This window comes from Mobula hypostoma, chromosome 3, assembly GCF_963921235.1.
Source record: "Mobula hypostoma chromosome 3, sMobHyp1.1, whole genome shotgun sequence".
Taxonomy (NCBI): domain Eukaryota; kingdom Metazoa; phylum Chordata; class Chondrichthyes; order Myliobatiformes; family Myliobatidae; genus Mobula; species Mobula hypostoma.
In genome coordinates, this window is record NC_086099.1 from 94,159,546 (window position 1) to 94,186,667 (window position 27,122).

A 27,122-nucleotide genomic window follows, 5' to 3' on the forward strand; every position below is an offset into this window, starting at 1 on the left:
CAGCACCCCCCCGCCCCCCGAGCGCGCTCAATCTCTTCCCCCTCCCCCACACCAAGCACGCGCTCACCCTCTCCCCGCCCCTGCAGCCTCCCAACTGACACTCAACGCAAACTCCCACTCACGCCTCGCCGCAGCTGTGACTGACAGCGTCCAGAACAGTACAACTATTGAGGGCGTGGCCCGGCATCGACCAATTGGAGCGCCGGTAGGTATAAAAGGGGCGGTACTTAGGGCAGTGACCGTTGCCGCGCAACTTCGTTTGTTTATCGAGAAGAGGCCGTTCCGGCAGTTTAGTCCGGTCCGCCCCGCCCCGCCCCGCAGTCCCCCGATTTACCGGTACGTGCGTCCAGAGCGCCCATGCAGTCACAGGGAGAATGTGCAAACCCCTTATCGGGAATTGTACTCATGTTGCCGGTGCTGTAAAATGTTGAAGCGCCAGCATTGTTTATTCTTCTCTATAGGTGCCGCTTGCTGAATTTCCCCAGTATCTTGTGCGTGTAACTCAGGACACGATTCCTGCGGATCTGGCTTCACCGAGTGGCTGTGATGTAAATACAATTTCCAGCATCTGCAGAATTCCTGTTGTTGACTGGGTAGGTTAGTGTTTTACAGAATGTGTGGGCGTCATGGGTGAAGCTAGTCCGCACCTTTTGTTTCAGAGCGTGGTGGTGAGCTGCCTTCATACACCAGCACTGTTACGCTCACAGGGCTGATGGTTACAGGATTTGGATGCAGTAATATCTATTAAAACTCAATAGGCCCATAAATTTATCTTCATCTTTCTCACTAGCTCTCTACTCAATGCTGTTTTGTATGAAAGTTTCTGCCTCCTCTACCAGACCAGGTAAGTGCCTTTGGTTCATAACTGAAATATTTTCCTCTCATTGTTCTGTATTCTTTCTACCAGCTTCTCTAATAAAGGAAATAACTATTATCCTGCAGAGGTGTCATCTGCCACTGTAACAGGTATATAGTGGACATAATCTCTTTAGCTCTCCACTCTGCTTTGGTGCCCCTAGACAACAGAATGTACATGAGGCTGCTATTAGTTATAGTTCAGCATTCAATACTATCATCCCCTTACTATTAATCACCAAGCCTCTAAACTTGGGCCTCTGCAATTGGACCCTCAAATATCTCACCAGGAGATCATATATCAGTAAGGATAGGTGATAATCTGCTCTTTTGTCCTCCCCCCCCCCCCCCGCCGTAGATGCTGCCTAGCCTGCTGCATTCACCAGCATTCTTTGTGTGTTTATTTATGGCTTCATGGACCATTAAGAAACCTGATGGTGGAGGAGAGTGTAAGTATTAGGATTGTAATTGAACATGATTTATCTGAATCCCCCATACACCATGGTTCTATTGGCAGCATCAGCATTGGGTACGATAGCTAAAATTAGTGACTGGATAAACTTTGCATATCACACCTCTCATAATCCAAAATGGCAGAATTTACCAGATGCTGTATCGGTATTATGGTTATATCTCTTCCAGATGCTTCTGATATTTCTCCTGTTTCAAAGATTTCTTCCCACTAGTGTTGATAGCCCTCTCACCCAAATCCATTCCCTTCCTACATCAATGTTCTTGTCTCTTCTCCCTATCAGAACCAGAATTGGGATCTCCTTTGTCCACACCTTTGACACTTTTACATCTAACAGATCATTTTTGTTAATTTTCCAATGTGACATCACAACCAAAGCTATCTTCCTCACTTTCCCTTTCAGCATTCTAAGCTGTTCCCTTGGAAACAACTTGCTTCATTCTTTCATTTCCAATTATTTCTGGAGAAACAAAGAACTGGAAAACTGGAGAAATTGAATGACATAAGGAATACCATGCAAGGCAAAAGGTAAGAGAGGAATTATAGGCAAGTTGGGTTAAAATGTTATTTGGAAATTAGAAGATTCTAAATTAACAATAGGGTGATGAATTAATTAGAGTCTGAACAAATGTAGGTCATATATGATGCACCTGGGTTGAACTTTTTAAGGTGATGACTAACGTAGCTGACAATTTATTAGATCTTATTTAAATAGGTCTCCAGAAGACAGTTCTTAAGGTTCCCTGTAGGTTTATCTTAGGAACTAAGGCCAATTGATTGATTTGTTTATAAGGATAGCTGAGAGACAAGACACTAAAGTGTCTTTAGGGAGATAGTCTAATTGACAGGGTTTGATTAGGACTGTTCCATAGAGATCTGTGTTGGGACCAATCTATACATTGTATTTATAAATGACTTAGATGGAATAATGATTCAGATAACCAGACTTGATCATTTCCAAAGACGGTGTAAGTAACTTTCCCTGATACCTATTATCTGTGTTCGGCCCTGAATCTGTCCCAGTGAGATAAAGCTATCTGAGACTTGTGGACCATTATAATTTAGACCTCTTTTAAAAGTTTATTAAAACTAAATAATTCTACTAATATAAAGTAAATATTATAAATAATATCATTTACTATTTTGACCTTCTTTGACCCTGTGAACAGAGATAAATTAGAGAAGTTATATAAATGGGGGAAAAAAAAACAATATGCTAGAAATGCTTGGTAGATCAGGCAGTATCTGTGGAGAAAGAAAAATTATTAACATTTATCAGTTCTGACAAAAATGTGAAATTCTAACCTTCTTTGTCAAAGACTCAGGCTGACATTCTGAATTCCTAGCAGTTTCTGGGATTCTAGAGTATCCCCCTTTAAATTTGGCTCTCCTCATTACATGTATGTAATGACCTTGGAACTGTCAACATTTCCTCCACAAACTCGGATTCAATCCAAGTGCAGCCTGGGATCAAACGAGGGTTTGTCACTCTCCAGTTTTCCTTGCTACAATACTGCATCCTACCTCCAACCAGCTTCTAGATTGAGTTGATTTAATTATTTCAGGAAGAGGAAGAAATTTCAATTTTTGTTATCTCCACTGCAAAGCCAAGATCATGTCAACCTCAATCACTGAATTCTGTGTTCAGAATACCTGACCTCTAGCCATCATTGACCTCTTTACTGAAGGGTAAGAAAGGATGTGCCCTACATTGAATATGCAAGAGATAAACAACATCATGTACTACACCACCTCCCCCCCAAAAAAATCAAAATTCAGTGCCAGACGCTAGTAAACAAGGATCACGTTACACATTCAGAGAACATTTATTTGCACTTTTACACCTTTGAGCAAAGATAGATGTCAATAACCAAATTCACTGCTGCCTCCAGGTACCACTGAAGGCTTTGGCCAACTACACAAAATAATCTTTGAACACCAAAACATCAAACCTAGTACCACATTCATCTATGACAAAGCTTAATGTGCTGTATGTCTTGAAGTCATAAATTTATAGTAGTCACTTCAAGGGACAAGGCAATGCTGTCTCTGCAAAATCCTCCAAACTGACTGGTGGGTTAGACATCCAATGTCAAAATATTCTCCCAGGTCATCAACCCTGGTATCAAGATTCTGACCTCACTCGATCAGTTTCGGGAGGCTACGCGTTGTCTGTTGTGACTGGTATCAGTCTTGCAAAACAATCATTCTAATGTGAGCTTTGTCACAGCAGGAGAGGGTGTTCCCAAAGTCAGCTTTTAAAATTGTAACATCCCCACTGACTCATGAGAATCCCTAGTCAATAATCATTTAGAATGGAGAAGAACACTCCATAGAGACAATATTTGAGTCTTCATCACAGGATCATGCACAATATCTTAAACCAGCAAATGTAATTAGAGACTCAAGTATGAGATTAGATCATTCTCACACATCTGAAATGGCCAGCAGGTCACTGAGTTGTATCAAACTGCCACTTTCAAGCATAATAATAGAGACAGAGTGTTTACCCAGCATCATCCTGGTACTGCATTTGGGCACTGCAGTTACACAACTAGCCCACTCAATAATCATCAATCTTTTCTTGTGAACAGCCAGAGATAACACATAATTGGAAAAGGTATCCCAAAGATGCATACCTTTGAACTCTATCCATTGGGAAGATGTGGATGTTCAATCATTTATATTAAAGGCTGAAGTTGATACATTTATGGACATTAAAGTAATCAGAGGATATAGAAATGGCGCAGCAAAGTGAATGTAAGTCATAAGATCGGCAATGATCTCATTGAATGCAGAGCAGGCTGGAGAAAGCCCTATTGGCAATCCTGCTTCTAATTTTCTCATACCAGTCATGCAACTGTCAAAGTACAGTAGTTACAGAAATACACCTTCAGCCAATCTCTCAAACTTGTCCATTATGAATCCCAGATATGTCCTCTTCCATCATTAAGCTAAAACCACATAAGAAGACCCTGCAATTTCTGACAATTACTTACTGCTAATTACTACTGATCAGTCTTCCTACTTTCCACTGATTACCACCAATTAGTCTTCCCCATCCAGTGATTCTAAACTTCTTTCTTTTGAAGAGCATTTGGAGGAAGTGTTGAGAAAACCAAAGGCATAGCATCTACTCTGATTAAGGAAACTTAGTACAGTATCCATTGCCAACAGCATCACAAATGACCAAGCTAGCAGATTTCTGAAATAGTTCATTGCCAGGCCGGGCAGAGAGAGAAGCAATCTCTTCTCCGATTCTCAAGGACTTTTCAACTAATTTGCTCAGTATTATTATTGCCTTTTTTATTATTTGCAGAATTTGTCTTCATTGGCACATTTGTTGTCAGCCTTTGTTTTAATTGTAGTTTTTCATGAATTTTATTCTTTTTCCTTATTTTCTTCTAAATGCCTGCAAGGAAATGAATCTGAGGATAGTATATGATGACATATACACACTTTGTTAATAAATTTACTTTGAACTCTGAACCTAACCACCTTAGCCGCTGTAGATGCATCTGTCTATGACAGCAAAGAGGACAGAGCACAACCCATCTGGGGGTAAAGTCCTGTCCTTACAACAAGGACATCCTCAGTCATGTAATGTGGTGCTGTCCTCCAAGGATAGTGTAAGACCAGTTATCATGGGCTCAAGGGGTTAAATTTCTGTTTCTAACATCCTTTGAGATTATTGATCTGCTGATATGTTCAAGAAGTGAAGAAAATTATGTAACATAGTTCTCCATTGTGTAAGGTTACACCCTCTTGTAAAACTCACAGGATTTTGGAATTTAATCTCCTAATGCCTGCTGATTATGGTGACATATTTAAGTTATATCATGGAAAATTTGAGCCATTTCAAAGAAGAATAATTTAGAAAATAACGCCTAGGTACTGTAGTATTTTAAGGAACACAGAATAGTTTATATAAATCTGCATTAACGCATACAGCTTAATTCCTGAAAGGTTCATTGGTACTCGACAGCTTCAGAACAGCTTACTTTATGGACAATTTCATCAGGTGACAATTTGTCCATGTGTATGTATTAAAATGAAACCAGGCTCACTAAAATGTGATCATTTAGAAACTACTGAACTTGTCTGCATTCTAATGTTACAAAATCAGAATAAAAGTTACGAGGTTCACTGCATGCTAGCCTGTGATTATCTATCACTTTTCTCTATTTGTCTTGCTGCTATTTATGGAATTGTGTATACATGTTGCAGCCTCTTAAGTGCTCCAACATTAATGCCATTAATTATTTTCAGGCTAAAGTACTAATCCAACAGTTTCCTGGCAGGGATGTAGAGTTGCATATTTTGCATTACTGCCTGAATTTACAACACCTCTGCAAAGTTTTGATCTTAAACAGTATAAGAAGGAATCCCTCAGAGCTGTACCCTGTTTGTCAAGAATGATAAGAAATTGGTAAAGTTTGATGATTTCAATGATTCTTTCCAATTTCTTTCGTACTACCTGTGAAGGTTGAAGTTTCTTCTGTAGCTTCCTCCCTGTCCTCAGTGAAGTATCCAACAATGAATTGTTATGAATCCACACCGCTCATTTCAGATATTTAGTCATAGAGGAGTACAGCCCTTTGGCCCATCTAATCCATGCTGAAACCATTTAAACTGCCTACGCTCATTGGCTTGCACCAGGATTACAGCCCTCCATATCCCTGTCCACGTACCTATCCAAACTTCTCTTAAACATTAAAACTGAGCTCGCATGCACCACTCCAAACTCTCACAACCTTCTGAGTGAAGGAGCTTCCCCTTGTGTTCCCCTTAAACTCCTCAGCTTTCACCCTTAACCGTAGTCCCTCCGACTTCAGTAGAAAAAACCTGCTTGCACTTACCAGATCAATACCCCTCATAATTTTGTATACCTCTATCAAATCTCCCCTCAATCTTCTATGTTCCAAGGAATAAAGTCCTAATCTATTCAATCTTTCCTTTTAACTCAGGTCCTCCAGGCCCAGCAACAACTTTGTAAGTTTTCTCTGCACTCTTTCAATCTTGTTTACATCTTTCCTGTAGCTAGGTGACCAAAATTGCACACATTACTTATACTCCAAATTAGACCTCACCAGCATCTTGTACAACTTCAACATAACATCCCATCTTCTGCACTCAATAAATTGATTTGTGAAGGACAATGTGCCAAAAGCTTTCTTTGTGACTCTGTTTCCAGCTGGTCCAGATCCCTCTGCAAGCCAAGGCAGCCTTTCCTCACTGCCCACTACACCCCCAATCTTGGTGTCATCCTCAAATTTTCTGACCCAGTTAACCACATTATCATCCAGATCATTGATATAGAGGACAAACAACAAAAGACCCAGCACTGATCCCTGCAGCACCACACTAGTCACAAGCCTCCAGTCAGAGGGGTAACCCTCTTCTACCACTCTCTGACTTCTGCCACAATGTCTCATCCAATTTACTACTTCATCCTGAATGTCGAGACACTGAACCTTCTTGACCAGTCTCCCATGCAGGACCTTGTCAAATGCCTTACTAAAGTCCATGTAGACAACTTCCACTGCCTTGCTTTCATCCACTTCCCTGGTAACTTCCTAGAAAAACTGTAAGATTGGTTAGACATGACCTACCATGCACGAAGCCATGCCGACGATCCTTAATCAGTCCATGTCTATACAAATACTTATATATCCAGTCCCTTAGAACACCTTCCAATAACTTTCCCACTACTGATGTCGGACTCACCAGCCTATAATACACATGCCCTTACACTTCCTCCCTTACCACCATTCAGGGCCCCAAACAGTCCTTCCAGGTGAGGCATCACTTCACCTGTGAGTCGACTGGGGTGATATACTGCGTCCGGTGCTCCCGATGTGGCCTTTTATATATTGGTGAGACCCGACGCAGACTGGGAGACCGCTTTGCTGAACATCTACGCTCTGTCCGCCAGAGAAAGCAGGATCTCCCAGTGGCCACACATTTTAATTCCACATCCCATTCCCATTCTGACATGTCTATCCACGGCCTCCTCTACTGTAAAGATGAAGCCACACTCAGGTTGGAGGAACAACACCTTATATTCCGTCTGGGTAGCCTCCAACCTGATGGCATGAACATTGACTTCTCTAACTTCCGCTAGGCCCCACCTCCCCCTCGTACCCCATCTGTTACTCTTTTTAATGCACACATTCTTTCTCTCACTCTCCTTTTTCTCCCTCTGTCCCTCTGAATATACCTCTTGCCCATCCTCTGGGTCACCCCCCCCCGTCTTTCTTCCCGGACCTCCTGTCCCATGATCCTCTCGTATCCCCTTCTGCCTATCACCTGTCCAGCTCTCGGCTCCATCCCTCCCCCTCCTGTCTTCTCCTATCATTTTGCATCTCCCCCTCCCCCTCCAGCTTTCAAATCCCTTACTCACTCTTCCTTCAGTTAGTCCTGACGAAGGGTCTCGGCCTGAAACGTCGACTGCGCCTCTTCCTATAGATGCTGCCTGGCCTGCTGCGTTCACCAGCAACTTTGATGTATGCAGCCTATAATTTCCTGGTTTCGGTTTAGAGCCCTTTTTAAACAATGGAACAACATCAGTGATCTTCCAATCCTCTAGTATCTCTCCTGTCGCTAAGGATATTTTAAATATCTCTGCTAGGGCCCTGGCAATTTCTGTACTTGCTTCCCAAAGGGTCCAAGGGAACACCTTGTCAGGCCCTGGGGATTTATCCAACCTGATTTGCCTCAGGGTAACATTGCTGAGTTATTAACTTCAAACTTTCTGCTTAATCACTCAAAGAGTTGAACTGCGCATGCACATAACGAGAGCTATATAACTCATCTCCTACTGTAGGCCACGAACTTATCAGTCATCCCTACTGTGGACCACTTTCTGGAGGTCCAAGATACCAACTTCTACAAAGAAGGGATCTGTATGCTCCACAACCGCTGGACTAAGTGTGTAAATGTAGGAGGGGACTATGTTGAAAAATAAATGTGCTAGGTTTTCTAAAATTGACTCTTTCTACCTTAGGCCACGAACTTATCAATCACCCCTCGTATCTCAATAAATAAACGGTAAATAGATAAATGAATAAATAAATAGATATTTATTTACACCATTTGATTATAGTGAAATATTTTAGATTTTTAGATTAGATTATGAGGACACTTAGTCCTCATTTATTGTCATTTAGAAATGCATGCACGCATTGAGAAATGATACAGTGCTCCTCCGGAGTGATATCACAGAAAAAATAGGACAAACCAAAAACTAACATTGACAAGACCACATAATTATAACATATAGTTACAGCAGTGCAAAACAATACCATAATTTGATAAAGAGCAGACCATGGGAATGGTTAAAAAAAAAGTCTCTAAGTTCCGATCGACTCCCGATAGTCCCCGATAGCAGGCGGCAGAAGGGAGAAACTCTCTCTGCCATAAACCTCCAGGCACGACAACTGTCGATGCATTGAAAGCACCCGACCACAGCTAACACTGAGTCCATCCGAAAACTTCGAGCCTTCAACCAGCCCTTCGACACCGAGCTCCAAGCACCATCTCTGCCGAGCGCTTCGACTCCGTCCCAGCCGCTGAGTGCTCTGCCTTGAAGGTTGTCCTTCCAAAGTGTACCACCTCACACTTCTCTGGGTTGAATTCCATCTGCCACTTCTCAGCCCACTTCTGAATCCTATCAATGTCTCTCTGCAATCTTTGACAATCCTCTACACTATCTACAACACTACCAACCTTTGTGTCATCTGCAAACTTGCCAACCCACCCTTCTACCCCCACATCCAGGTCATTAATAAAAATCATGAAAAGTAGAGGTCCCAGAAGAGATCCTTGTGGGACACCACTAGTCACAATCCTCCAATCTGAATGTACTCCCTCCACCAGCATCCTCTGTCTTCTGCAGGCAAGCAAATTCTGAATCCACCTGGCCAAACTTCCCTGGATCCCATGCCCTCTGACTTTCTGAATAAGCCTACTGTGTGGAACCTTGTCAAATGCCTTACTAAAATCCATATAGATCACATCCACTGCACTACCCTCATCTATATGCCTGGTCACCTTCTCAAAGAACTTTATCAGGCTTGTTAGACACGATCTGCCCTTCACAAAGCCATGCTGACTTTCCTGATCAGACCATGATTCTCTAAATGCCCAGAGATCCTATCTCTAAGAATCTTTTCCAACAGCTTTCCCACCACAGACATAAGGCTCACTGGTCTATAATTACCCGGACTATCCCTACTACCTTTTTTGAACAAGGGGACAACATTCGCCTCCCTCCAATCCTCCGGTACCATTACCGTGGACAACGAGGACATAAAGATCCTAGCCAGAGGCTCTGCAATCTCTTCTCTCACCTCGTGGTGCAGCCTAGGGAATATTCCGTCAGGCCCTGGGGACTTATCTGTCCTAATGTAACTTAACAACTCCAGCACCTCCTCTCCCTTAATATCAACATGCTCCAGAACATCAACCTCACTCATATTGTCCTCACCATCATCAATTCATCATCATTGGTGAATACCGAAGAGAAGTATTCATTGAAGGCCTCGCTCACTTCCACAGCCTCCAGGCACATCTTCCCACCTTTATCTCTAATCGGTCCTACCTTCACTCCTGTCATCCTTTTGTTCTTCACATAATTGAAGAATGCCTTGGGGTTTTCCTTTACCCTACTCGCCAAAGCCTTCTCATGCCCCCTTCTTGCTCTTCTCAGCCCCTTCTTAAGCTCCTTTCTTGCTTCTCTATATTCCTCAATAGACCCATCTGATCCTTGCTTCCTAAACCTCGTGTATGCTGCCTTCTTCCACCTGACTAGATTTTCCACCTCACTTGTCACCCATAGTTCCTTCACCCTACCATTCTTTATCTTCCTCACCGGGACAAATTTATCCCTAACATCCTGCAAGAGATCTCTAAACATCGACCACATGTCCATAGTACATTTCCCCGCAAAAACATCATCCCAATTCACACCTGCAAGTTCTAGCCTTATAGCCTCATAATTTGCCCTTCCCCAATTAAAAATTTTCCTGTCCTCTCTGATTCTATCCTTTTCCATGATAATGCTAAAGTACTAGATCTAGTATGGCATTCCCCCTAGTCGGCCTGTCCATATACTGTGACAGGAATCTGTCCTGGACACACTTAACAAACTCTGCCCCATCTAAACCCTTGGAACTAATCAGGTGCCAATCAATATTAGGGAAGTTAAAGTCACCCATGATAACAACCCTGTTATTTTTGCACCTTTCCAAAATCTGTCTCCCAATCTGCTCCTCTGTATCTCTGCTGCTACCAGGGGGCCGATAGAATACTCCCAATAGAGTAACTGCTCCCTTCCTGTTCCTGACTTCCACCCATACTGACTCAAAAGAGGATCCTGCTACATTACCCACCCTTTCTGTAGCTGTAATAGTATCCCTGACCAGTAATGGCACCCCTTCTCCCCTTTTTCTGCCCTCTCTATCCCTTTTAAAGCACTGAAATCCAGGAATATTGAGAATCCATTCCTGCCCTGGTGCCAGCCAAGTCTCTGTAATGGCTACTACATCATAATTCCATGTATGTATCCAAGCTCTCAGTTCATCACCTTTGTTCCTGATGCTTCTTACATTGAGGTACACACACTTTAGCCCTTCTACCTTACTGTCTTTACACCGTTTATTCTGCTTCTCTTTCCTCAAAGCCTCTGTATGTTAGATCTTGCTTTACTCCATGCACTTCTTTCACTGCTCTATCGCTCTGGGTCCCATCCCCCGGGTCCCATTTTGCATGTGTTGCTCGGATATCCAACATCTGCAGATTTTCTCTTGTTTATAAAGAAAATTATGTTGGCCGGAAAGAACTATAATCTACAAATCAGTGAACAGGAATGATGCAAAGGCAGTGGAAACAGACAAAGCAAAAGTCTTTGTTCGTGCTATTTGGTTGCAGGAATGGAGGCAACCTATTTTGTTAAACATTCCTTCCAGTTGTCATTTTGTGAATTGTTTGGTGAACTGGTTGTTGCTCAGGGATAGCTTAATCAGAGCAAATGAACATGGACACAAGGAGTTTCTGCTAAACCTGAGACTATTCTCAGATAAGAAGTTGTTTATTATTTAAAATAGCAGGGACAGCCTATGATCTGGTCATCTGGGCTCAGTGTTTGGCTGACCTGGTTAGACTAGTTTAGACCTGTCTGAATTGGACAGAACAAAAGAAATCACCTGATGCACGAGGCTAAAGGAATACTGCTTTAGCCATTGGGCCAGATCCAATAAGAAGCTAATGATGTCAGATGTGCTTAAGCCAAGGAAATTGAAACATCATAGAATGATTTGATTTAAAAAAAAAAGAATAAGAATGAAAGATTTTGGGAGCACAGGCAGCAACAACTCTGTGGAGATCAACCATTGGAGAAGTGGATGATCCCACCTTGGGATCAGGAAGAACATCAGGCCAGCGTAAACTCCTTTTCCTGGGTACTACTCTTCTATTCTTTGACTGTTCGTGGAGGGTCAAGGAAACCTAGTGGGTGTGTACACAGGCATTTAGTTCATAACTTCACGTGCTTGTTAGTTGAGACAATAAAGGCACTTGTCAGTAAATACAGACCCTCTCTGTGCCTAACTGATCATAATTGTTGAGAGTTAAGACTTGTAACAGAATTGGCATCCCTGGGTAGGCTCAAGGATAAATTTCTTCGTTGAGTCAGTAGGATACTCAAGTTTGACCATGTTGGTGAGGTACAGAGAGATCTGGGGCTGGGTATATAGCTGTTACTAACCGAGGATGAAGAATTTTCAGGTAATTCTGCAAATCCAGAGGACTTGGATTGTTTTGACTGGAGAGGTCTCCTCCAGAAATACATATTGAGGAAATGGCCACAATACATGGATTATGCTGCTCACACCAGCAGTGAAGGGAAAACTGCTGGGGAAGCTCTTTGGAAGATTGCTCAAAGGAAATTGTCAGACAAGGAATCTAAATGATTAAAGAAGCCAGTAATATTTGGCTGTTTAATTGAGGATTTTATTGAATGTTGGCAGAAAGATAAACAGAGTGGGACAGGTTAGACAAGGAAAACCTGAAATGTTAACAGGTAATGTAGAGCAGGACAGATTAGAAAAGGAAAATTTAGGATATCAGCAAGAAACTAAAGTAGAGTAGGACAGATTAGAAGAAGAAATCAAAAGGCTTCACAGAGGATAGTGCACCTTAAGAAAAAGTTTACTGATTTACAGGGGCAGAGAAATCTGGATTTGATGCATTTGAACCAGTTTCAGTTGAAGTGTGAGAAAATGGATAAAGAAAAGAGTAAACAAGAAGATGAAGCTCATCAGTCATGGTTGGCAGCTCATCTAGCAGAAGGAAAACTTTGATTTCAAACCTCCACTGCCTTGTGGTTATACCCACTCACAGAAAGGCTTCGGGGTAAACTCAAAGGAAACGTCCAGAGCTGGAGTCCCTTAGGCAGTTCTACATTGAGTTCAACACTGACCTGCAACTCCTGCAATGCCGTTGGTCCCAAAAAGTATTGGTCTCTGCTGTTCCCTTGGATTCATCACTGTGAGGAGAGGGGGAGGCTGCTGAATGGGCAACAGATTGCTCTCCATATCATACTGCCCTGGCTTGTGTATCACGTAGACACTAACACGCAAATCCATAGTCGACCCTGACCAATGGCGGACCATGAATGTGATGCAGAAATCAGAACATGAAAAGAAGAGCAACATTGGAGATCACACTAAGTGTCTAAAGCTGACAGAAAAGTTGCAGGGCCAATTTACTGCTCTGAGAGGATTAATATGTGCTTTTGGATCTGAAAGTGGGGAGGAAGATGAATATGGAGATATGGATTGGAGTGATTTAGCAGATGGGGTGACCAAATAAGGTTACAAAGAGGAGCCTTCTCCCAAGAATCCCCCGTCAACATATAACCAAAAGTATATGCACGATTGCTTCCCCCCCCCCCCAAGTTACTAACAACTGGGGGAGTCAGGGCAAGAAACAAAACCAGAATGTAACCTACTCTGCCCTATTTGTAACAGAGGGATACTGGGACATATTTGCTTTTAGGATGAATCTAGGGAGCTGTTTCAGGTAATTAGTTACTAGAGAGCAATACACGTCTAGGTGATGCCATGGAAAGAAGATCGATTGTAATGTCCTTGCATCCAAACATACATTTTGCTGGGGGAACAAATGAGGAGTTAAAGAATGTGATACTGACTGTTATGGGTAGTAACAGCAGGGACCCAATAGAAGATTTAAGTAAATGTTACCAGAGGAAAGGAGAACACACATTTACCAAATATGGATGGTGTTCCAAGGGGTGTATGGATTAACATTAGATTGAGATAATTTAGAATCAGAAGCAGCAATTAAATAGTTAAGTGTCTCATAGCATCGATAATCTGGAAAGATGTTAGAACTGTTTGATCCCAGTGACCCTACACATATTGAGGCATGGGTACTTGGGAAAATGGTTAGAGCATGGGAGAAGGAAGTGCTGGAGTTAGATTTTAACTTTAGAAATACTTCAGAAGGAACACGCTTGATTGCACAACAGATAACCGGATGATATATACTGAACAAATTGAGCAGTATTTTGAAGCATATGATGTAGCCAATGAGAAGCAAGTGCCAGTGCAAAATATGGAAAAGCATATAGTTTGCTTAGAAGTTTAACTGCTCCAACCAAGCCAGTTGAATTCAACTATGCTGATATTGTCAATGTAATACTGGAAAATTTAGGACCAAAACAATTGTTGATTGCACAATGTTTTGGGTTTCTTAAGTGGAATCAAAAGAAAAGGGAGTCCATTTCAGCCTATATGGCTGAATTGAAGAGAGTGAGCATTGTAACTTCAGTGATAGGCTTAATGATGCACTAAACAAACATTTAGTTTGTGAAATCTTACAAGAAAGCTTTCAAAAATGACTCCACATGGAAGCACAACTCACATTGAAAAGAGCAGTTGAAATCACTGTATCAATAGAAACAGGAGCCAGAGACACAACTGAGTTGCAGTCAGGAATGAAAGTGAGTGTGAACCAAACTGCAACACCTAAACAGAAATCAGCCTGACCAAACAAATTGTGTTACCATTGTGACAGGGGCTCACATATACCAGACTGATGCAGGGTTAAAGGTGAAACTTGAAGAAAATGTAACAAGGTAGAACACATACTAGGAGTGTGTCAGGCAAACAAAAATAAATGGATTGCACAGGAAAGAGATAAAGCTAAAAAGTCAAGTTGCAGTTTTAAAAAGAGCACTAATCTGTTGTTGATGAAAAATCTGATAATAATTAGAGTGACACAGGACTGGATACCCTTGAGATTTACAGTGTGAAAACTAACATGAGACAAGCAATATGGCTTACACCAGAAGTGAACGGCAAATTAATTCAAATGGAATTAGACACCGGGTTGTCTGATTCAGTCATTCCACAAAATGAGTTTGAACAGCATTTCAAAGATACTGAACTGAAGCCTACAGATATCCAACTAAGAACCTATACTGGAGAAAAGATAACCCTGAGGAATGACATTTGTAACAGTGAAATACAACAACCAACAAGCTACATTGGTCTTGTATGTGGCGAAAATAGGAGGGCCAGCATTCTGGGGACATAATTGGCTGAGACAACTACAACCTGATAGGAGATCCATCCACCATTTGCATGCCACATCCCCTGTAATAGAGTCAACTCAAAGTGAATTAAGAAAGGTACTGAATGATGCCACAGCAGTGTTCAAAGATGGCTTTGGAAAACTCAAACATATCAAGGGTAAAATAGTGTTAAATGAAAATGCCACACCAAAGTTTTACAAAGCCCATCTGGTTCCTTATACCATCTGTGATCAAGCAGCCAGTAAGCTAGATCATAAGGAGACTGAAGACATTCTTTCCAAGGCTGAGCAGAGCCCATGGACAATGCCAATGGCCCCAGTCACCAAAAAGAATGAGTCTATCAGAATCTGTGGTATCTTTAATATCACCATCAAACTAGTACTGAAAGAAGATCAATACCCTCTGCCCAGGATAGAAGATATCTTTGCAAATCTTTCTGGAGGAAAAGACTTCAGCAAAGTGGACTTAGCTGAGGCCTGCCTACATATGGAGATGAAGGAAGAGTCCAAAGTGTTCCTCACCATAAACATTCACAAAGTGCTTTATCACTATAACAGGCTTATTTTTGGAGTAGAGTCTGCATCTGAAAGCTATGGACCAGGTGTTGTGAGGCTGCCCAAGCACTCAGTGTTACCTGGATGACATCATTGTTACCAGTGAGGATGACAAGCAACATCTCCAAAATCCCAAGGCAGTGTTAAAAAGATTAGAAAATAATGGGCTCTGTGTACACTGTAACAGGTGTGAATTCTTTAAACCAAGCATCACTTACTGTGGTCACACCATTGACACACAAGATTTAACACAAGCGTGCTGGGAAGATTCAAGCAGTGGTGGATGCCCCAAAGCCAAAGGATGTGTCACAGGTATGGTTCTTTTTAGGAATTGTCGAGAACAGATTCCTACCAAACCTGGCCACTGATCCACCCTTTCAATTCATTACTACAGATTGGCAATGAACAAACCAGTATGACATGGCTTTCCAAGAGACAAAAGAAGTGGTGACATTAGACTCTGTACTTGCACATTATGATCAACATCGTCCAGTAGAGCTTGCTTAGTGACATCTTGCCATATGATATGGGGCAGTCATGTCACATGTTTTGAGTGATGGAAGTGAATGTCCCATAACCTTTGCATCATGTTCCCTTACCACTGCAGAGAAAAATTACAAACAAATTGACAGAGAGCATTGAGTCTGGTTTAGGGTGTAAAATGTTTCAACCAGTATTTGTATGGGAGAGAGTTTACCCTCATTACTGGTCGTCAACCACTAGTGTCCATTTTCAATCCATAGAAGGGTGTTCCACTAATAATATGAATGCAGAGGTGAAATTTGTTGCTTGGAAAACACAATTACATGATCAAATTCATGAAGTTAACTAATTATTGAAATGCTACTAGTGTGTCCCATTTACCCTTTGAAAAAGAAATACCCAAAAAGATTAGAAAAGAGGACACTCTTCTTGACGTTTTCTTCCTAATGCAAATCGAAAGTCTTTCTCTTACAGCAGAGTTGATCCAAAGAGAAACCAGAGAAGACCCCACACTGTCTCAGATCTACATGACTACTGAACATAGCTCAAATGCACAGCAGAAATTCCAGCTCCCCCAATTTCACTCGCACCGGGATGAACTTGCCTGTGACCAAAGTTGCCTTATGTGGGAATTGAGAGTTGTTGTTCCATCCAAGCTGAGAGCTAAAGTGTTGGAGGAACTACATGCCCGTCAAAATGAAATCATTGGCTTGAAGCTTTGTCTGGTGGCCTGGGATGGATCAGCAGATTGAACAGCTTGCTGTGCACGGTTCAGGATGCCAATACGTCCAGAGAAAAGGTGTCCACAGCTATCAGAATCACTTTTCTGCAGTCCCACAGTCAACTCCTACAACCTCCACGGAGGAGCCCCCAGAGTTGAGATGCATTCTACATTAAGTGGAGTAAATAGTGGAGAGCAGTATCAGGTGGGCACTGAGTGTAAACACTCACACTATCAGATTAATGTAGGGATATGTTATTTTGCACACATACATTGTATATTGTTTACTGTAAGGGTTAAGAAGTTTAGAGATAATCTGGGGAGAATGTTTTCATGCAGAGGCTGGTTTGAATCTGAATCACACTGTCTGAGTGGATGTTGGAGACAGGTACTCTCACATTCAGTAAGTATCCTAATGAAATCTTGAATCACCATGACATAAAAGTCTACAGATAAAGTGCTGGGCAACTGGATTACCATAGATAGGTACTTGGTGGAGCCAAAGAGCCTGCTAAGATGTTGTACGACTTTCTCATTATTTATTTACTGAAATTCTCTCGTATTAATGGTCAATATATCACTTGTCTTCTTACTGAGCCAGCATGTTGAGATGATAGATTCACACAGCACAGAAACTAGCTGTTTGGTGCATGCCAGTCAAGATGCCCATGCAACTCTGTCCCATTTGCCATCTACCTGTCCAGCTGTCATTTAAATGTTAATGTACCTACTTCATTCACTTCTTCTGGCAGCTCATTCCACATACATGCCAACTTCTGTTTAAAAAGTTACCCCTCAAGTTCCTATTACATCTTTGCCCTCTCCCCTGAAACCTGCGTCCTTTAGTTCTTGATTCCCAACATTGGGGAATAGGCTGAGTGCATTCACCTTACCTATGTCCCTCATAATTTTATATGCCCCCCCCATAAGGTAACTTCTCAGTCTCCACTCCAAGGAAGAAAGGCCTAGCCTGTGCAACCTCTCTCTATAACTCATTCCCTTAAGTCATAGCAACATTCTTGTAAATCTTTTGTGCACTCTTTCCAGTTTAATAACATCTTTTTTTTAGCAGGGTATCCGAATCTGAACCCAATACTCCAAGTACAGCCTCACCAACATCTTGTACAACCACACCATGTCCTCCCAACTTCTATACACAATGCCCAACTAATGAAGGTCAGCATACCAAAAGCCTGTCTACTTGTGACTCCACTTTCAGCAAATCATGTGCCTGAACTCTAAGCACAAGAGATTCTTTGGATTCTAGAAACCTGAAGAACACATACAAAATACTGGAGGAACTCAGCAGGTCAGACTGCATCTACGGAGAAGAATAAACAGACAACATTTCAGAATTAAACCCTTCATCAGGATTGAAAAGGAAGAGGGAAGAAGCCAGGGTTCTCCATTTTGAGTTGTGTACAGCAGGTCTACACCCAATATTGAGAGTCAGAACAATACAGAATCTTGGAACATAATTAAGTTCCAGAACAGGGGTTCCCAATCTGGGGTCTACAAACTCCTTGCTTAATGATATTGGTTCATTCCATAAAAAACATTGGAAAGCCCTGTTCTAGAGCAATACTTATTAGACCATAGGACATAGGAGCAGAATTAGGCCATTTGGCCTATCGAATCTGATCCGCCATTCCAGCATGGCTGATTTATGACCCCTCTCAACCCCATTCTCCTGCCTTCTACCTGTAAACTTTGACACCCTGACTAATCAAGAACCTGTCAACCTCCGTTTTAAATATACTCAATGACTATTACTTAATAATGACTGAAATATTAAATATGCAACAATCATAACATTGCCCTTTTTACATGTTTTTTCTATCTTCCATTGTAATTTGTATTCCACGTCCTGGCTACTGTTCAGAGGCTGTATAAAACTCCCATCGGTCTTTTTACCCTTGCAGTTTAACTCTACCCACAAGGATTCTATGCCTTCTGATCCTATGTCACTCCTTTCTAAGGATTTGATTTCATTTTTTACGAGCAGTCACCCTCCCCGCTGTGCCTTGCATCTTAAGCTCCCAACTATAGTTTTCGTTCAACCATAATTTAGTGATGTCCATGTCATACCTGCCAATCCCTAATTGCACTACGACGTCACCTACCTTATTTTGCATATTGTGTGCATTCACATATAACACTTTCAGTCCAGTATTCATCACCTTTTTTGAGTTTGTCCCCCTGTTACACTTCAACTCATCCCACTGACTGCAATCTTTCCTAGGGGGACCAATATCCTGGCAGGGAGATTAGCGAGGGCTGCTGAGGTGACTTTAAACTAGAATGGTTGGGGGGTGGGAATCAAATTAAAGAGGCTAGGCGTGAGGAGGTTAGTTCACAACAGGGGATGGGAACCAGTGCAGAGAGACAGAGGGGTGTAAAGTGAGCGTAGAAGCAAGAAGTACTAAGGAGAAAAGTAAAAGTGGCAGGCGGACAAATCTAGGGCAAGCATTAAAAAGGGCCACTTTTCAACATAATTGTATAAGGGCTAAGAGAGTTGTAAAAGAGCGCCTGAAGGCTTTGTGTGTCAATGCAAGGAGCATTCGTAATAAGGTGGATGAATTGAAAGTGCAGATTGTTATTAATGATTATGATATAGTTGGGATCACAGAGACATGGCTCCAGGGTGACCAAGGATGGGAGCTCAATGTTCAGGGATATTCAATATTCAGGAGGGCATAGACATGAAGGAAGGGGAGGTGGGGTGGCGTTGCTGGTTAAAGAAGAGATTAACGCAATAGAAAGGAAGGACATAAGCCGGGAAGATGTGGAATCGATATGGGTAGAGCTGCGTAACACTAAGGGGCAGAAGACGCTGGTGGGAGTTGTGTACAGGCCACCTAACAGTAGTAGTGAGGTCGGAGATGGTATTAAACAGGAAATTAGAAATGTGTGCAATAAAGGAACAGCAGTTATAATGGGTGACTTCAATCTACATGTAGATTGGGTGAACCAAATTGGTAAAGGTGCTGAGGAAGAGGATTTCTTGGAATGTATGCAGGATGGTTTTTTGAACCAACGTGTCGAGGAACCAACTAGAGAGCAGGCTATTCTGGACTGGGTTTTGAGCAATGAGGAAGGGTTAATTAGCAATCTTGTCATGAGAGGCCCCTTGAGTAAGAGTGACCATAATATGGTGGAATTCTTCATTAAGATGGAGAGTGACATAGTTAATTCAGAAACAAAGGTTCTGAACTTAAAGAGGGGTAACTTTGAAGGTATGAGACGTGAATTAGCTAAGATAGACTTGCAAATGACACTTAAAGGATTGACGGTGGATATGCAATGGCAAGCATTTAAAGGTTGCATGGATGAACTACAACAATTGTTCATCCCAGTTTGGCAAAAGAATAAATCAAGGAAGGTAGTGCACCCGTGGCTGACAAGAGAAATTAGGGATAGTATCAATTCCAAAGAAGAAGCACACAAATTAGCCAGAGAAAGTGGCTCACCTGAGGACTGGGAGAAATTCAGAGTTCAGCAGAGGAGGACAAAGGGCTTAGTTAGGAAGGGGAAAAAAGATTATGAGAGAAAACTGGCAGGGAACATAAAAACTGACTGTAAAAGCTTTTATAGATATGTAAAAAGGAAAAGACTGGTAAAGACAAATGTAGGTCCCCTACAGACAGAAACAGGTGAATTGATTATGGGGAGCAAGGACATGGCAGACCAATTGAATAATTACTTTGGTTCTGTCTTCACTAAGGAAGACATAAATAATCTTCCAGAAGTAGTAGGGGACAGAGGGTCCAGTGAGATGGAGGAACTGAGTGAAATACATGTTAGTAGGGAAGTGGTGTTAGGTAAATTGAAGGGATTAAAGGCAGATAAATCCCCAGGGCCAGATGATCTGCATCCTAGAGTGCTTAAGGAAGTACCCCAAGAAATAGTGGATGCATTAGTGATAATTTTTCAAAACTCGTTAGATTCTGGATTAGTTCCTGAGGATTGGAGGATGGCTAATGTAACCCCACTTTTTAAAAAAGGAGGGAGAGAGAAACCGGGGAATTATAGACCGGTTAGCCTAACGTCGGTGGTGGGGAAACTGCTGGAATCAGTTATCAAAGATGTGATAACAGCACATTTGGAAAGCGGTGAAATCATTGGACAAAGTCAGCATGGATTTGTGAAAGGAAAATCATGTCTGACGAATCTCATAGAATTTTTTGAGGATGTAACTAGTAGAGTGGATAGGGGAGAACCAGTGGATGTGGTATATTTGGATTTTCAAAAGGCTTTTGACAAGGTCCCACACAGGAGATTAGTGTGCAAACTTAAAGCACGCGGTATTGGGAGTAAGGTATTGATGTGGATGGAGAATTGGTTAGCAGACAGGAAGCAAAGAGTGGGAATAAACGGGACCTTTTCAGAATGGCAGGCAGTGACTAGTGGGGTACCGCAAGGCTCAGTGCTGGGACCCCAGTTGTTTACAATATGTATTAATGACTTGGATGAGGGAATTAAATGCAGCATCTCCAAGTTTGCGGATGACACGAAGCTGGGTGGCAGTGTTAGCTGTGAGGAGGATGCTAAGAGGATGCAGGGTGACTTGGATAGGTTGGGTGAGTGGGAAAATTCATGGCAGATGCAATTTAATGTGGATAAATGTGAAGTTATCCACTTTGGTGGCAAAAATAGGAAAACAGATTATTATCTGAATGGTGGCCAATTAGGAAAAGGGGAGGTGCAACGAGACCTGGGTGTCATTATACACCAGTCATTGAAAGTGGGCATGCAGGTACAGCAGGCGGTGAAAAAGGCGAATGGTATGCTGGCATTTATAGCGAGAGGATTCGAGTACAGGAGCAGGGAGGTACTACTGCAGTTGTACAAGGCCTTGGTGAGACCACACCTGGAGTATTGTGTGCAGTTTTGGTCCCCTAATCTGAGGAAAGACATCCTTGCTATAGAGGGAGTACAAAGAAGGTTCACCAGATTGATTCCTGGGATGGCAGGACTTTCATATGAAGAAAGACTGGATGAACTGGGCTTGTACTCGTTGGAATTTAGAAGATTGAGGGGGGATCTGATTGAAACGTATAAAATCCTAAAGGGATTGGACAGGCTAGATGCAAGAAGATTGTTCCCAATGTTGGGGAAGTCCAGAACAAGGGGTCACAGTTTGAGGATAAAGGGGATGCCTTTTAGGACCGAGATTAGGAAAAACTTCTTCACACAGAGAGTGGTGAATGTGTGGAATTCTCTGCCACAGGAAACAATTGAGGGCAGTTCATTGGCTATATCTAAGAGGGAGTTAGATATGGCCCTTGTGGCTACGGGGATCGAGGGTATGGAGGGAAGGCTGGGGCGGGGTTCTGAGTTGGATGATCAGCCATGATCATAATAAATGGCGGTGCAGGCTCGAAGGGCCGAATAGCCTACTCCTGCACCTATTTTCTATGTTTCTATGTTTCCCTACCAGCTGCCTGTCCTTCCTCACAGTCTCACTATACACTGCGTCTACTTGTATACCAGCTGCCCCATCCTCAGCCTTATCATTTTGGTTACCAACTGCCTGACAAATTAGCTTAAACCCTCCCCAACAGCTCTAGCAACCTGCCCACAAGGATATTGGTCCCACTCAGGTTCAGGTCTTCCTTATTCTTTTTGTACAGGTCATACCTTCTCCAGAGGAGATTCCAATTATTCAGAAATCTGGATCCAGAAGGGAAAGAGGGGAATGATAGTGATAGGGGACTCAGTAGTCAGGGAAACAGACAGGAGACTCTGTGGACAGAAACGGGACACCCGAATGGGATGTTGCCTCCCAGGTGCCAGGGTCAGGAACGCCTTGGATTGCGTACACAGCAGTTTCGAGTGGGGAGGGGGAGGGCACCCAGATGTCTTGGTACATATTGGTACCAATGACATAGGAAGGAAAAGCAAAGAGGCCCTGATAAGAGAATTTCTAGAGCTAGGTAAAAAGCTGAGAAGCAGGACCTCCAGGTTAGTAATTTCTGGATTTCTGCCTGTGCCATGCACCAGTGAGGGTAGAAACAGGATGATTTAGCAGATAAATGTGTGGCTGAGAAGCTGGTGCAGGAGTCAGGGGTCAGGGCTTCAGGTCTTGAATCATTGTGATCCCTTCTGGGGAGAGGTATGACCTGCACAAAAGTGACAGGTTGCACCTGAAGCTGAGGGGCACCAATATTCTTATGGGCAGGTTTGTTGGAGCTGTTGGGGAGGGTTTAAACTAATTTGGCAAGGAAATGGGAACCAGGGTGAAATGACTCAGAATAGGATGGATGGTAAAAAAGCAAAGACAGCATGCAGTCAGACTGTCAGGAAGGGCAGGCAGATGATAGGACATAACTGCAGCCAGCAGGGTGAGTATCAGTGCATGAGGGATGCAGAATCAAAAAGGGTAGCAAATGCAGTACTCGAAGTGTTATATCTCGATGCACAGAGTATAAGGAATAAGGTGGATGATCTTGTTGCACTTTTACAAATTGTCAGGTATGATGTTGTGGCCGTCACTGAATCATCGCTGAAGGATGGTTGTAGCTGGGCACTGACTGCCCAAGGTTGCACATTGTTTCAGAGGGATAGGAAGGTAGGCAGAGGGTGTGGCATGGCACTGCTGGTAAAGAATAGCATCAAACCAGTGAAAAGATGTGACATAGGATCAGAAGATGTTGAATCCTTGTGGGTTCAGTTTAGAAACTGCAAGCATCAAAGTATCCTGATGGCAGTTATACACAGGCCTCCAAACAGTAGCTAGGGTGTAGACCACAGATTATGACGGAAGTAGAAAAGGCATGTCAAAAGGGCAATGTTATGGTAGTCATGGGAGATTTCAATATGCAGTTCAATTGAGAAAATCAGGTTGGAAATGGATCTCAAGAGAGTGAGTTTGTTCAATGCCTCTGACATGGGTTTTTAGAGCAGTTCGTCGTTTAGCCTACTAGGGGATCAACTATACCTGATAGGGTGTTATGTAATGAATGGGGGGTGATTAGGGAGCTTAAGGTAAAAGAACCCTTAGGAGCCAGTGGTCACAATATGCTTGAGTTCAACTTGAAATTTGATAGGGAGAAAGTAAAGTCTGATGTAGCAGCATTTCAGTGGAGTAAAGGAAATTACAGTGGTATGACAGAGGTTGGCCAAAGTAAATTGGAAGGAGATGCTGGCACGGATGACAGCAGAGCTGCAATGGTGTGAGATTCTGGGAAAAATGAGGAAGGTGCAAGATGGATGTATTCCTAAAGTAAAGAAATACTCAAATAGCAAAATAGTACAACTGTGGCTGACAAAAGAAGTCAAAGCTAATGTAAAAGCAAAGGAGAGGGCATACAACAAAGCAAAAATTAGCAGGAAAAATTGGGAAGTTTTTAAAAAGAGCAACTAAAAAAATCATTAGGAGGGAAAAGATGAAATATGAAAGAAAGCTAGCAAACAATATCAAAGTGGATAGTAAAAATTTTTCCAAGTATGTAAAATATAGAAGAGAGATGAGAGTGGATATAGGACTGCTGGAAAATGAGGCCAGAGAAATAATACCTGGGGACAAGGAGATGCCAGATGAACTAATTGAGTATTTTGCATCTGGCACATTGCTAGTCTGAAAGACCTAAGGGTATATAAGTCACCTGGACCAGATGAAATGCACCCCCAGGTTCATAAAGAGGTAGCGGTAGAGATTATGGAGGCACTAGTAATGATCTTTCAGAAATCATTGGACTCCGGCATGGTGCAAATATCACTCCACTCTCTAAGAAACGCAGAAGGCAGCAGAAAGGAAATTATAGACCAGTTAGCCTGTCCTCAGTGGTTGGGAAGATGTTGGAGTCAATTGTTAAGGATGAGATTATAGAGTATTTGGTGACACTGGACAAGATAGGACAAAGTCAGTATAGTTTCCTTAAGGGAAAATCTTGCCTGATGAACCTGTTGGGATTCTTTGAGGAGATTACATGTAGGATAGATGAAGAGGATGCAATACATGATGCATATTTGGACTTTCAGAAAGTCTTTGACAAGGTGCCACACATGAGGCTGCTTACCAAGTTAAGGGCCCATGGTATTACCGGAACGTTACTGGCATGGTTAGCGCATTGGCTGATTGGTAGGAGGCAGTGAGAGGGAATAAAAGGATCCTTGTCTAGTTGGCTGCCAATGACGAGAGGTATTTCACGTGGGTTGGTGTTGGGACCACATCTTTTTATGTTGTATATCAATGATTTAGTTGATGGAATAGATGGCTTTGTTGCCAACTTTGCAGATGATACAAAGATTGGTGGAGGAGCAGGTGGTTTTGAGGAAACAGGTAGGCTGCAGAAGGACTTGGACAGATTAGGAGAATTGGCAAGAGAGTGGCAAATGAAATGCAATGTTGGAAAATGCATGGTCGTGCACTTTGGTAGTAGAAATAAATGTGCAGACTATTTTCTAAATGGGGAGAAAATCCAAAAAATTGAGTAGCAAAGAGACTTGGGAGTCCTTGTGCAGAACATCCTAAAGGTTCACTTGAGGGTAGAGTTGGTGGTGAGGAAGGCAAATGCAATATTAGCATTCATTTCAAGAGGTCTAGAATACAAATTAGGGATGTGGTGCTGAGACTTTATAAAGCACTGGTGAGGCCTCACCTTGAGTATTGTGAACAGTTTTGGGCTCCTCATCTAAGAAAAGATGAGCTGGCATTGTAGAGGGTTCAGAGGAGGTTCACAAGGATGATTCTGGGAATGAAAGGGTTATCATATGAGGAATGTTTGATGGCTGTGGGTACTTGCTGGAAATTTGGAAGGATTGGGGGCGGGGGGTCTCTTTGAAACCTTTTGAATGTTGAAAGGCCTAGACTGAGTAGATGTGGAAAGGTTGTTTCCTATGGTGGGAGAGTCTAGGACAAGAGGGCACAGCCTCAGCCTAGAGGGGCGTAGATTTAAAACAGAGATGTGGAGAAATTTTTTTAGCCAGAGGGTGGTAAATTTGTGGAATTTGTTACCACAGGCAACAGTGGAGGCCAGGTCATGAGGTGTATCTAAGGCAGAGCTTGATAGGTTCTTGATCGGACACAGCATCAAAGGAGAAGGCCAAGAAGTGGGGCTGAGGAGGGAAAAAAGGATCAGACATGATTGAATGGTGGAGCAGGCTCAATGGGCAAAATGGCCTAATTCTGCCCCTATGTCTTATGGTCTAAATCTGAAACTTGCCCCTTGCACCAATTTCTCAGCCACACATTCACCTGCTAAATCATTCTATTCTTATCCTCACTGGTGCATGGCACAAGCAGTAATAGTGTAATATTGTTGCAGCATAGTAGCATTGAGTACCAAATCAATACTGAATACCAGAACCATACTGTGATACTGCAATAAAGAGTAACACTGAGGGTTACAGCAAAGCAATACTCAATGTTACAGTCTAGTAATACTAATGCAGAACATCTATGCGTGATATTTTTGTTGACCAACTCAACTAACTGAAGTTCTAATAAGCCTCTCATTGAGACCATGTTGTTACTTTGACTCATCCTCATATTCTCCCACAGGAGCTTGTATATTGGTCTAGAACACAGAGAACTGCTTCTTCCTGGGTCCCCAAGTGCTTCTATTTTTGTGAGCCTTCGCCCTAGTCGTATTTGTATTACATTGGCTGTTGTCTAGGTTGTTCTTGATATATCTTTGAGTGATACGAATGCCTTTCACCTTTACTTGCAGGCATCCCACATTATCAAAATTGGAAAACAATTATCTAAGTGTTCTTGAAGGTCAGCAGAGAGGTTGCCCTTTATGAAGCTGATATCTTGATGATGAGAAATTGAAGAAACGACTGAAAGCTCTTGTTAACACTTGAGGCTGTGCCTAGGCACGTGGCTCATACACTATTGCAGTTCGGGGGCGAAGTGAAGATTACGTTGACTCAGTTATCTCTGTTACCTTTGTAAGGGGGTTTCATCTTTTATGTTACTGTGTAGGCTAATTAAAATGGCTTCTTTGTTATGTTATACTTGGGAATGCTTCTTTGTTATGTTAAACGCTGAGAAAGTTCTTGCGCTAGCAACTCGTTTTGGGCTAGTGTGATAAGAATATGTTACGAACCAATTGGGATAGTTGTTATGTTTTTGGTGTATCTGAAGGTATTGTATGCACGGGGTTTTGGGGGAGAAGGCGGGAGAGAGAGACAGAGGATGGACCAGGTGCTGTGAGTCCGTTAATGGGGTCGGACCCCGAGCGGGGCGTTCAACGAGGAGAGGAGACAGCGACGGACTCGTGTGGAGCATCTGGTCGACCACTGTTGTTGGTCCCAGGCGGCCGGTCGAGGTGGTCCGAGGGGTCACAGGTGAAGAAGGGTCCTGAGCTCCAACTGTTTGTGCACGAAGAGATTGAACTTTGATAAGTATGGTGCCTTTGATTTTCCTTTTATATTTTATTCTCTATTAGTTATATAGTTCCAGTAATATCT

General features: G+C 42.4%; 1 long non-coding RNA gene across 3 annotated transcripts; it reads left to right on the forward strand.

Annotated features, from left to right (window-relative positions):
* The first annotated feature begins 353 nt into the window (after positions 1-353).
* Positions 354-27,122, forward strand: LOC134344140 (uncharacterized). Of its 3 annotated transcripts, none has more exons than XR_010017373.1 (4): positions 354-844; positions 1,731-1,855; positions 16,457-16,908; positions 26,378-27,122. It is a non-coding gene; the product is annotated as an uncharacterized LOC134344140 (long non-coding RNA). The 3 variants fall into 3 exon arrangements; XR_010017374.1 differs by lacking the exon at positions 16,457-16,908 and having other exon boundaries at positions 354-593; positions 791-844; XR_010017372.1 differs by lacking the exon at positions 16,457-16,908.